Source organism: Gopherus evgoodei, chromosome 7 (genome assembly GCF_007399415.2).
Source record: "Gopherus evgoodei ecotype Sinaloan lineage chromosome 7, rGopEvg1_v1.p, whole genome shotgun sequence".
Lineage (NCBI taxonomy): Eukaryota > Metazoa > Chordata > Testudines > Testudinidae > Gopherus > Gopherus evgoodei.
Window position 1 is genome coordinate 16629681 of NC_044328.1, and position 13732 is coordinate 16643412.

A 13732-nucleotide genomic window follows, 5' to 3' on the forward strand; every position below is an offset into this window, starting at 1 on the left:
TGGAACCAGAGACTGAACTCATTTGTGCATATATGTGGCCAGCTTTAACCTTTAAATAACCCTCTCATTTCTTTTTCCTAGTTAATAAATCCTTAATTGGTTTACTATAGGAATGGCTACCATTGTCGTCTTTGGTGGGCGATCTTAGGTACTGGCCTTTAGGAACTAGGAGCAACCTGAATATTTTGTGAGTTTGGGAGTTGCTGACCATTTATCACTAAGTCCAGCTGCCTGAGTGGCAAGATAGAGCCCAAGGTAACTGTCTGTGATTCCATAGTCAGACTGTTAAAGTGGTCCAGGGGTTTACATTGGTTACTGCATTGGTGAAATATAATTATAGAACACATCACCAGCCTGGGATGTCTGCCCTTCTTTGGACAGTATGCCCTGAGGTTAGCACTCATAGTCATGAGCCACTCCAGAAAGCATGACAGGCTCCTCTTTGATTGCTTGTGAGGCACGAGGTCTAATAATTTCTTGTCTATTTCCATTTGTTTTTATTGATCCTATCAAATAGGCAAAGAAAAGCATACCTAATATTACTGAAGGCATGTTCCTTGAACTTCAACATAGGAAGCACACAGTTTAGGATATTTGGCACCTCTGAGTCATTAATCCTTTCATAGGAGACAGAAAAAAAGTCAGCTTTCCGGATATCCCCACTGAAAGTGATCAATATAGCAGAAAAAAGACAGTATTGGCATCCCTTAAGCAACCTTTTCCCAAGTATGAATCTCTTCTCCAATGAGGTTTCCCTATCTTTATGACTCAACCAGTGTTGCCTAGAGCAGTAAATAAAGTCAGCTATGAATGATAAGAAATGTGAAAATAAGAAACTCAGACCCTCAGAAGCTCCTTTTCACATACAAACATTTTCTCTAGTGTGAAAAACACCAATATAAATCATTGCCAGAGGGTCTCAAAGGCTGTTGATGATGTCCTTTCAGGTGCATGATTTAAACACCTTCAGTCCTAGGATATATGCGAAATCTTCATGGGAGCTGAATTTTATGGACTAGAAATATTAACTGGCCAGAACTACTAAACAGGAAAACAGAGAACCTAGACCCAAATTCTGATGGCTTTATTCAAACCACGCCTTGCCCCCGGAATCAGTGAGACTGCTTGTTTGAATAAAGCAAGCTGGATATGACTCCTCATCTCACAGTTCCATTCGTTCAGACTTGCATATAAATTCAGTCAGAGCACTACCTTGATCAAGACTTACAAGACAGATGTTGTGCAACTTCCCTCACAGAACTCATAGGGCCTCAAATTTGATCTGCACCACCCTTGCTGTGCCTGGCCTGGGTCTTCCTTTAGCAGACAATGGTTAATTGTAGTCAGTACTCTCCAATTATGTGGAGAATTTTTTTATGTGGACAGATGGGGACAAATCCAGAACCACTAAAGCTGGGCAGTGCCAAAACTTGCATAGTGTCAGCTCAGATATACAGCAGGTCAAGGAAGGAGCAGTGAGAGCTAGTGAACCATTTACTTGAGGTTGGGGGATTTTGTCTTCCACTGAACAAATATCATATAAAGAATTTTTTAAATGCTTATTTGATCTCTCCTGTATTGCCTCACCCATCTCCAGTGAACAACATTCCTTTTGTCCCAACTAAACCCAGTAGAAGACAGCAGTGAAACCAGGAGGAACTGAAGCAGCTCATTTGCCATTGCTCAAAGACTTAGTAAGTTCATGGCAGCATCACTCAAACCTGACCCTGAGTATATCCACTTCTGTCTGCATGGAGCTATCACTAGCCCAAGAGAAAGAAAGACTAGTAATTCACAGTGCAGTATTTTTTCTTGAACCTTCCAAATATCATTTCCTTATTTAGAGTTAATTTGATTGTACTGACACGAGGACAGTGCCAGTGAGAGAGAGGAGGCTTTATTTAGTCAGCCAGCAAGTAACTCTGTGAGAGAAACAGAATAGTGAAGGAGCATTGTGTTCATGGGGAGGATATTCATAAAATGTTCCTCCCTTTATCTGATAAGTTCTGTGTGCTAACCAGTGCTTTGATTTCCATTCAGTTGACTCCATTCTCTTTTAAACTCTAAAGGCCATTTAAATCACTTGAAGTTGTTGTAGATGCCACCTCAGAGAGGTTAGGGATTGAGGAGGATGGAAGGAGCACATGTTTGAAATTTTCTGAGAGACTAAAACAGAGAAAGGGGGAATCTGAACTCAATCATTATTATGTCATTAGTACCCAGATGGGAGTGTCCTTTAAAAAAAAAAAAGATAGGGGGACCATTTTTAAAAGAAAGAAGCTATTATCAATAGGCATTGCAACTGTCAATCCTTAGGGTATTTATTACTCTGAAGGACAAAAAAAATACATATTATACCAATAGCAAATGTGAGGAAGAAATGAAACTATGTGAAAAAGAAGTCTATTCCATCACCCAAACTAGTCTAGTTTGTATCTGCATCATCTCTAGACCTCCCTCCAATATTAGGAACATTTTGTACATTAGTCTCTCTTTCCCATCACTCTGAGCATCTTTCTCTACTTTTTGAATCCCTCCACTGGCTCTGCATTTTCCACCACATTACTTTCAAGGCCCTTCACAACTCTGCCCCTCTATTCATCTTCTCTCACCTATTCTTGTGTCATCCCTTCCATTCTGCCTATACCACCAACCTAGGTTGACTAGATAGCAGCTGTGAAAAAACAGGACGGGGGTGAGGGGTAATAGACGCCTATATAAGAAAAAGTCCCCAAAATAGGACTGTCCCTTTAAAAATGGGACATCTAGGCACCCCATACCGGCCTTGTTTGTGTGGCCACATCTCCCACAATCATCTCTGTGCTGTTGCTCATGCCATGCGTTACTGGAGGGCCTGCTTCTTAAAGCCCCTTGGCCTGTGAGTAAAAGTGAATATAAGTGCACATTACAGCCCGTTTGCGCTGCCAAACAAGTGTAAAGAGGCCTTAGTGTGAAAGAAAGTTAGGCCCCAAATGCCATCTCTGAACTAAGTCATAGAGTCACTGACCACTTCTTCTCCAAATCCCACCTCAAGAATTACTTCTGCTTGATGCCAAAATTAGGTTGGAGGCAAATGTTTCTCTCTCTCTCTCTCTCTCTCTCACACACACTCACACACACACACAAACTTCAGAGCTATCATACTGAGCACATAGCAGGCCTATGTAACTATGTGAATATATTACAGTTATCCTTGTTCTCCTTCCCTCCTATTGTTGCATGAACTGGTTGTGGCTTCTCTTCAATTAGAATGTAAGTCATCCCCATCAGCCCCCCTCCTACAGTGGTCTCGCTACATAGGAGGATCTGCACCAGTTTGGAACTTTAACCCTAGGCCCAACTCGAAGGTCTGGTGACAACTCAATGTGTTGAGCATGTGGAACTCTTCACTGGGAAAACATTCTTGGATGCTGGTCCCCAGTATGGTAGATCTGCAGAGAGAGAGAGAGCACTTAAACAACCCACTCCCAGCCACCAAACAGAGCAGTTACAGGCTATAGGGTGCCCATTGTTAGAAGGAGGAAGCATAACAACAATATGAGGCTGTTGAAGAGAGGAAGAAAGGGAGGAAAGGCAGGTATTGCCAGGCATTTCTTCCACCAAGACCCCCCACTCCTCATTTTCAATGAAAAACTGATCTTCAGTGTACTATCTGGAGGTTGGTTCATTCATCAGAAACTTCCTCTTTTCCCAAATCCTCATGCTGGATGTTCTAATAGAGCCTTGTCCTCTGGTGCAGTGCTTTGTGCAAACTAAATCTACAAGAAATTTGCTTGGAATGCTCTACTCCTTCTGAAAACCGTTATGTAATTTATTACTCCATATTTGCTATCTCATGCACATACATATTGGCCACACTCTATGAAGTAACTGAGAATTTGTGTGCTCTGATTAACACTATGAACTAGCTAGACCCTATGTTCTTTGTCATGGCTTCTATCATGGGCCATGAGAGCGTGAAGCTGTCTCAATGCCTGGGCCAGAGCCCATAAGCATTGTCCCTGCCAAGCATTGAGGAACACAGAATGACACTGTTGCATATCCTCATCTCAGCACCAGATAGTGTATGGGAGAGAGGGTGGTAGGGCCTTGATCATTTCCCTTTAGCTGTTGAATACCTCTCGATAGGCTTCTCTCCAATCCACTCCCTCACCATACTTAAGGAATACATGGGCATTTAGTTTTCCTTTATATAGGTGAGGGAATAGGGGAAGAAAGGGCTCCTTCTCCTTCCATTTGCATGCAAATACATTGGAGCTAATAAACTTTAGCCAAATATTGCCCACTCAGATAATATTTTGAACGGGATAGATTTGCAGCTGCAAAGGATCTCAAACTACACAGCACAAGGAAATGTTGATAAAGTTTCTAAGTATAAGTGAGAAGAAAGAATTGAGATGAGCTTGACATTATTCTGTGGGGTGTGATCAGTTTTAATTTTCTCCATAAAAACCTAATTAATTCACATAATTTGCTATTGAGGAATGTCTTGTAACAATTATGTGACTTAACAAGCTCAGTGACTGAGCCTCAAATGAAAGTAACTGAATATTCATGAAGACCATATGTGCATTTCATTTAGAGTAAATATTGCTTCCGTTTTGCAAAATTGGTTCTAATAGCTGTAAATATTACCAGGGTGAATGACAATAAAATATTCAAACCTTTCTGCTTCAAGTATTAAAATGCACCACTGACCTTTATTTTCAGGTCCTGTCTACATGAAATTCAAATATTTCCCACAAGATTTGCTTGATTTCAGAGGGCAATTTAGGATTTAAACACTCTGAACAGTATCTTCCAACCCCAGTCTTTTTTATGGGGATGGTTGTTTTCACTACTGGTTGTGCAGATACCCATATTTGTGATTATTATTTAAAATGAGTCATCAGCTCTTTGTAAGGCAGTCCTGTTTATTAGACTATGTTAAAAAGTTAATATCAAAACAATGAAGATGCAAAATGAATATATTCTAAAAATGTAGAATCATAGAACTATAAGGTTAGAAGGGACCACAAGGGCCATGTAGGGATGGGAAGAGGTGGGGAGGGGCTTGGGGCTCAGCAGGGATTGAGCCCCCCACCCCGGAACAATTGGAAGCCAGTGCCTGTGTCCAGTCCTATATCTCTATGACAACTTTGCAGGACTGGGAGCCAGGAATTCCCAACTTCTCATCCTAGCTTTTCCACTCCTTCATTGCAGGGCCTTGCACAAGCAACCTTCCCCAAGCAGTAATGGGACAGATTTTCTGCTGGTGTAAATGGACAGAGCTGCAGTGGCTTCAATGGATCTCTGCCCATTTACACCAGCTAAGGATTTGGCCCACTAGGTACTAGCCATAATATGATAATCCTACTACTTAGGGTCCTTGAAGATACAACTAATTCTTGCAAAGTACTGTACAAATATTAAAGTGTTAAGTATGATTGCCTATAGACTTGAAGTGGCCGACCTTCAGCTGAGTGACCCAGGAATGATCAACCCAGCATGCTGCGTTTGTCATGGACAGAAACATATACATTAAAGGTATGTGTACACACATGCCCCACACCCTCTACCATGCTCCCTGCCAGCTCTATTTTGCAAGGGAACTAAACTGACAAGGTTTCTGCTCATTAGGTACTTCCAAGAACAATGGTTCCCTCATCATTTTCACTTTCAACAGCTCCCAAGAAGCAAGCTGTTGCATAGCTCTTATGATGTCATAACAAACACAGACACATTTTCTTTGTGGAGCTGATCCAAACCCTACTGACATCAATAGGGTTTATCCATTGCCTTCATGTGCTCTGAATAAAACCCCCCATGAATGCCAAAATCTCTGATCCCAGCAAGATCAGCATTCTGGGTTTGATGTGGTGGGTCACCCAGTCAAAACACAGGGTTTTTAAGTCTGCTGTAGCCTTTCCTCCCTTCCCCCACAGGGGCTGGTGGTATCTGGTGCATTGATGAGTTGCACATGTAAAAATTAAAGAAGGGTGTTAATTTTTTGGCTTGTCAGCTCTGATATACTCCTAAGGGCTATCTATGCTCACTGAGAATATCATCTGGACAGTGTATATTTTATATTCTCCTGGTGACAGTATGACAACTCTGGTGACAGTATAAATGACTGTCTGTACATTTTCAAAGCACCACAAAAGGGATATTTCATTAACGTTCATGGGCCTTGCGCTGTTAAAATCCTGCATATTACTGCAAATGTAATCTTATGGTTGTCTTCGGAGAAAGCCTGTGTGATAGGGTCATTTGCCTATTGTTTGAATCTGAAGAGACATAGAAATGAGTGTGCATCATTGAAGAGAGTCATTTATATTTGTCTCTTAGCAGCTCTCTTCTCTCTTTAATTCCAACAGGCAATGCAGATATTACACAGTTCAAGCCAATCTCACTATTACACACACAGCGTTCTTCAATAAGCACTTGACATCTTACTGGGTCATCCTAAATCACCACTGTTTTCTGCCATAAAAGGCAATGTTTCAAGAGATTCAAAACTCCGAGTCACTTGCAATCAGACAGTACCTGACAGTCCCGAGTACATTTTACACATGGAATCGTCTGTTATTTGAATCAGATGCATGGCAAGGGGCAGGAAAGGTGGGATGGTCTCCTGCACACAATCCTGAAGAAGGACTGTGGTGGCAAAGAGAGTTTCCAGCTGTAAAAAGCTCTTCATTGCTGTCATTGGCTAAGTCAATAGGTTCAGCTAATGCTCTCACTGCCTGCACATCTAAAGGGTTTGAAGACCAAGTTCCATGCATTCCATACACTGCATCAGTGGGAAGATGAGGTCTGTGTTATCAATTAAATCCAGTCTGGGGGTCAAATCAACATAACTCCATTGACTTCAGTGTGGCTACATTAATTTACACCAGCTGAGGATTTGCCTCTACATGTCTGGTCACTAGACAAAAAAACAGCTAAGCATCACCAGTAAAGCAATTGGCATGATATGAACACACCAACTGAAATACTGTGCCTGCTGCTGAATGGAACATGTCTGCTACATTACAGGTTGTATTTTCTTTTTGTCAGCCAGGGAGACAATAGTTCCTAATCCCCTTATTGCCTCTCTTCAGACTCATCCACTAATATAAATAAGTATGTTTTGGCTGGGTTTTTCAGATCCACTTCTCAGACAAAAAGAACAGGAGTACTTGTGGCACCTCCGAGACTAACAAATGTATTTGAGCACAAGCTTTTGTGGGCTACAGCCCACTGCATCAGATGCATGCAGTGGAAAATACAGTAGGAAGATTATATTCATATACACACACACACAGAAAATGAAACAATGGGTGTTACCATACACACTCTAACGAGATCAGTTAAGGTGCATATGGTAATACCCATTGTTTCATGTTCTCTCTCTCTCTCTCTCTCTCTCTCTCTCTCTCTGTATATATATATATATATAATCTTCCTAATGTATTTTCCACTGCATGCATCCAATGAAGGGGGCTGTAGCCCACAAAAGCTTATGCTCAAATAAATTTGTTAGTCTCTAAGGTGCCACAAGTACTCCTGTTCTTTTTGCAGATACAGACTAACACGGCTGCTACTCTGAAACTTCTCAGACAATGTCTAGCACAAAGCTACTGGAAGACTTTGAGAATTTCTGTTAGATTATGGGCAGCTCAGGTCAGAAAAAGCAATCTTGGCTACCTTTAGCCATATTTTAGCCGACTTTCCTACTCCACTGACACTGTGCTAGATCCAGTCCTGTACAATGTTCCCATCTTTATACACTTGTTAGATGCCTTCATTAATTAAACTTAATGGGCCAGATCCTCAGCTGGTGAAAAACTGCATAGCTCTCACCCAATATTTGTGCTTTCTTTCTATAAAGCACTGGAGTAAATTAGCAATCAGATGTAATGATTCATTGTCAGGGGTAGTCAATAAAAGTAATCTGGATTGTTAAAACCTGAAAATTCAATAGGAACTTTCTATTTTTAACCAGCCACATTTTGGGATTTTATTCAATGATTTTATTGTAGTCAGTCATCCCTTTTAACACTTGAAATGCTCTGTATAAAAATTAACATAGAATGATCCCAGATATTATAAATTTTATCTCACGTTACGAAGATAAATAGTATTTTAAATTGAAAATACATTTAAAGTGTCCTTGAGAAAATTAGTATGCAAAGCATACTATAGTAGAAGTTGGACACATTTATTTTTTCAAGATATTCTCACTGGCTATATTCAAGATATGCTCCATAGGAAGCAAGCTAACATGCTGAACACTGGATCGGAAATTATCCTTTCAGCTATACAAATTATTTTAAATTAGTTAGACAGCCTGATTACACATATATTTGCATAACAATGTAACTACAAGTCCTTGGAGCATTTTCCAAATATCTAATATTGTTTTATCCAACTTCAGTGGACGTTGGTTCTGACTCTTATTAACCAGCCCCAAACACACCTATTTTTAGGATACGTTTGTCATAACTTTCCTTCTCAAATCTGAACCTTAGAGTTCAGAACATGAGAAGCTAGCATGAAACCTCCAAACTTAATTACCAGCTTGGATCTGATATCGCTGCCACCAGCCAGAAAATTCCAGCGTCTGGCTCACTCTGGTCTCCCCAAAACCTTCCCTGGGGGACCCCCAGACTCAGATGCCCTGAGTCTCACTACCAAGGGAAATAACCCACTCCCTTCTCCCTCTTTACCTCCTCCCAGATTTCCCCGCCCTGGGTACTCTAGGATATTCCCTGCTTCAAGTCCTTGAAACAAGTACCGAGAGATCAAATCTCTCCCTCCTCTCACCCAGAGAGTATGCAAAGTCAGGCTTAGTAAATCTAACACAAAGAGTTTCCCCCTCCCTTCGTTCCTTAGTCTTAACCAGTGAAAAAACTCAAACAGGTCTTAAAAAGAAAGCTTTATATAAAAAGAAAGAAAAAGACATAAAAATGGTCTCTGTATCAAGGTGACAATATACAGGATCAATTGCTTAAAAGAAAAAATGAATAAACAGCCTTATCCAAAAAGAATACAATTTAAAACATTCCAGCAACTACACACATGTAAATACAAAAAGAAACAATATAAACCTATTCTCTTACTATCCTTGTACTTACAACTTGGAAACAGAAGATTAGAAAGTCTGGAGATAGAAAGATCACTCTCAGAGCCGAGAGGGTCACCAAACCAAGACAAAGAACAAAGAACTCACACCCAAAACTTCCCTCCACCCAGATTTGAAAAAGTCTTGTTTCCTGATTGGTCCTCTGGTCAGGTGTTTGGTTCCCTTTGTTAACCCTTTACAGGTAAAAGAACATTAACCCTTAGCTATCTGTTTATGACAACCTTTTGTTTATTTTTTGTTAAAAAAACAAATGAAATTGACACTGTCAGGCAAACTTGTAAACTTCTCAAAAACAGAAATAACTGTGTTGACATATATACTTAGACTTTTGTAAAGCATTTCCCTTAGCACAGCATGATATTCTAATAAAAAAAGTTAGCATAATACAAAATTAATGCAGCAGTGTAATAGGGTCACAAACACTTCTCAAGAGCGCCCCACTGATTGAGCATGTGTGCCTGCAATCACTCTCTAGTGAGTCTTCGATGATTCAGTCCTCTGGCCAAGTCATACACTAGTAGTGGGCAACCTGCGGTCCGTCAGGGTAATCCACTGGCGGGCCGTGAGACAGTTTGTTTCCACTGATCGTCCACAGGCATGGCAGCCCCCAGATATCACTATGCATCATTCTAAGCCCAGCAGTGATCTGTGCTGGATAGGTAACAAAAGCCAAGAAATATAATTTCACTACTAAGAAGTGTACCAAGACTTTTTAACTTTTATTATTATTTATTTATTATTATTAAAAAATGCTAGGAGAAGCATTTGTATAAGTGTAGAAGCAGGCTTCAAGAAGGTTATTTTGAAAGGTAAAATTGGCATTTAGCCAATTGACTGGACATCAATGTGAGCTTGTGTCACAACCAGAGCATGGGTGGTCAATCCCAGTGGTTGGAACAGGAGTCAGGAGCCACAAACCAGAGTCAAGCCGAGGGTCAGAGCTGGAGCTGAGTTAGGGGCAGCACCTAGGATTCAAGTCAATGGTTAGAGCCAGAGTCAGGAGCAAGCCAGGAAAGCACAGATTGGGAACAATGCAGGTACAGGAGCACTCATAGCTTTGAGCCTGCTGAGCTCAAAAGCAGGTCTGTTGGTTCCCTTCAGCCAATCAGGTGGGTTAGCCAATCAGGTAGACCTGTCACAACCCAGCTGAGCTCATGAACCTGCCTGGAGGCTGGGCTGACTAGTCCTCAGGCTTAGCTGAAGCAGCTCACTCCTGACAGGTGAGCAGCTGACTCTCAATTGTGTCTTTGAAAAATCTCTCTCTTTGTTTCTAAATGTTACCCAGAGCATAACTTGTTCCTTCAAGTAACATCTCCCCAAACACACACATAAATGAAGAGGATGGGCAAGAATTTCAGTTGATTTAAGGCAACGTATCTGAATTGACATCAGTGGATCGATGCTGATTTATAGCAGCTTAGAATAGGGGCCCTATAATTCTATCTTTGCTTTATCCTCATGATTTCTGCTGCTTGTGTCCTTGAGCAGACTTATTATGCTGTGATGATGATTATGGCTGTGATGTTGCTCCTTTCAGAATTTTTCAACTAGACTAGGTCACAGTACATCTTGCAAAGGACATAAAAAAGGAACACAATGGTATTCTAAGCAAGAAAGAAGGCGAACACTCCATAATAATTACATCAGCCTCAGTCTTTGTATTCTACTAACATAACAAGACTTGAACTAAACTAATAGATCCCTAACTTCAAGGTCACAACTGGTTTTCTCTGGAAGCATTTTGGCAGCACTGTACAGTGGTTGTATAACAGAACAACAAATACAATTTTGTAATACCAAGAATCCTGACCTAATGTTTTCATTTAATGGGATGCAGCAAACTAAAGTAGCAAATATTAGAGGGGTTGCCGTGTTAGTATGGATCTGTAAAAAGTGACAAAAAGTCCTGTGACACCTTATAGACTAACAGAAGTATTGGAGCATAAGCTTTCATGGGTGAAGACCCACTTCATCAGATGCATATGGTGGAAATTTCCAGAGGCAGGTATAAATATGCAGACAAGAATCAGTCTACAGATAACGAGGTTAGTTCAATCAGGGAGGATAAGGCCCTCTTCTAGCAGTTGAGGTGTGAACACCCAGGGAGGAGAAACTGCTTTTGTATTTGGCTAGGCATTCACAGTCTTTGTTTAATCCTGAACTGATGGTGTCAAATTTGCAAATGAACTGAAGTTCAGCAGTTTCTCTTTGGAGTCTGGTCCTGAATGTTTTTTGCTGTAGGATGGCTACCTTTAAGTCTCCTATTGTGTGTCCGGGGAGGTTGAAGTGTTCTCCTATGGGTTTTTGTATACTGACATTCCTAATATCTGACTTCTGTCCATTTATCCTTTTACGTAGGGATTGTCCAGTTTGGTCGATGTACATAGCAGAGGGGCATTGCTGGCACATGATGGTGTATATTACATTGGTGGACATGCAAGTGAATGAACCGGTGATGTTGTAGTTCATTCACAGGTCCCTTCATTTGCATGCATTTGACGAAGTGAGAATTCACCCACAAAAGCTTATGCTCCAATACTTCTGTTAATCTATAAGGAACCACAGGATTCTTTGTTGCTTTTTAAAGTAGCAAAGTACATTTGTCTAATTAGTGCAACCACTTCTGTGTCTGATTGTTTAATTTAATAAGGGTTATATGAAGATGCTAAATTAAACTGGGAAGTTGAGATCTGAGTCCAGTGTTCCCCAGGGGTCACGGTTTCTTATGCTGGGGTTTAGTTTGCCAAATATAGAGGATTTAAATCATTTTAAAAAAATCCATCAAATCTGTTTTCAATGGAAAATTAGGTTTTCAACTAAACAAAATTTCTCAAAAAGAGATCTGATTTCCATTTAAAAAATGATATTCATCAAAAAATGAAATGCCCAAAACCCAAAATATTTTGATTTAGAAATGCTGCCATAGTACCTCACGGGAATTGTAGTTTATTAGCTTCATGTCCCTATTCTCCTCTATGGTCAAAGCTTCCTACTGGACTAAATCTCTAATGATGCACCACATTCTGCGAGTCCAAGGATGCATGACATCTGCTTACCAACAGGACAGATCGTGGTACATCATGGTAGATGTAGTTCAACCAGGGAGCCTAGATGTAGAGGAGAATGGAAGCATGGAGGCACCCAAACTACAACTCACATGAAGCCCATATAGCATTTCTGAATTGAAATATTTTGGGTTGGGCCAAAAATTTTCAATACTCTCATTTTTGCTGAAAAGTCATTTGTTTTCTGACGAAATAAACCATTTCCAACCATTCCTAGATTTAAGCTATACATCAAAGCTTTTCTAAAATGTAGGTGCTTGGATCTGGAGATTTGGGAGGGAGAGGCACACAACTGGAGGGTTCCCTCTACCTGAGACTCTTGGGATACAATATGACTCATTGATCCCCGCAGTACCCCACAAACCATCTTCTTGCCGGCTCACTACACAGCTTTGATTATTACCCTTTGTTAATATAGTTTTATCTGATTTCAGTCATCGGATAGTGTTTTTATTCAAGTCAGTTTGAATTAGCTTTCCAGTTAAGATTTTGGGTATGCCTACCCTGCAATATGAGCCTGGGCTCAGACCCAGGCTCAAGCCCTAATCCCCCTTCTAACTACACACAACTCTCTCTGACTCAGACTCAGACACAGGGACCTAGGACTCTGTAGGGATGGAGGGTACGAGCCCAAGTCCAGCTGGGACCCAAGGCTCAAATCCTATTGTTCTGCAATGTGGACACAACCACTCTGGACTCAGGCCTGGGAGACCACCAACCCTGTCCCACAAATCCCTGTATCAGTGTTCTTTGTCCTCTCTATCCTACAAGTCACCAATTGACTCCTAAGAAATGGAGGCAACCACCTCAGCTCAAGTACAGCTCAACATTTAACCTTTCCATTGTAGTCTAACTGCTGCGCTGCGAACACAGTGAATCTTCTTCTGCATTTGCAATGGCCACCAATCAGAAGTCCTTTTCCAAGCATGCTCCTTCCTAGTCATGGTAGCACAGCCAGATTTTGTTGAATCTGTGGTGTGTGAGGTGAGTTAAGCAATGATTTTAGTAAATGTACCAGGAATGACTATGCCTATCACTAAACAACGAAGAAGCTGGCCATGTTGGAAATGCACCAGACTGATGACCAGTGCAGGGAACATACTTTCCAGTAGTTGGTCTTTGAGTGCTTAGCCAGGGACCAGAATCCCACCTCTGGGAACTCGCTGTCAATTTTGACTGGGTGCTGGCTACTGCACCTAGCACAGAGCCAACTGGGGTGCATGATGACCTGGTCAGCCAGGATGGTGACTCAATGGCCCCAGAATCTAGAATGAAAATGAATGGGAGCCAGCAGCAGGTGCTGGATGAGGCCACCAAATTGACTCCAGTGGTGAAACCAGTCCCCAAGGAGGTTTTCCCACAGGAGCAGCTTCAGAACATCCTGGGAATATATTCAGATGAGTTTTTTGATGCTCCCCTGGAGGAGTAGCTCACTGTGGCACTGGCAGCAAAAACTACATGTATACTCCAAATCAAAAAAAACAGTAAGAGGGCCAAAAAAATGCCACCTTGGCTAAACAGAGTAAAAAGACAAAAAGACAGTTTTAAAAATTCCCTCAAA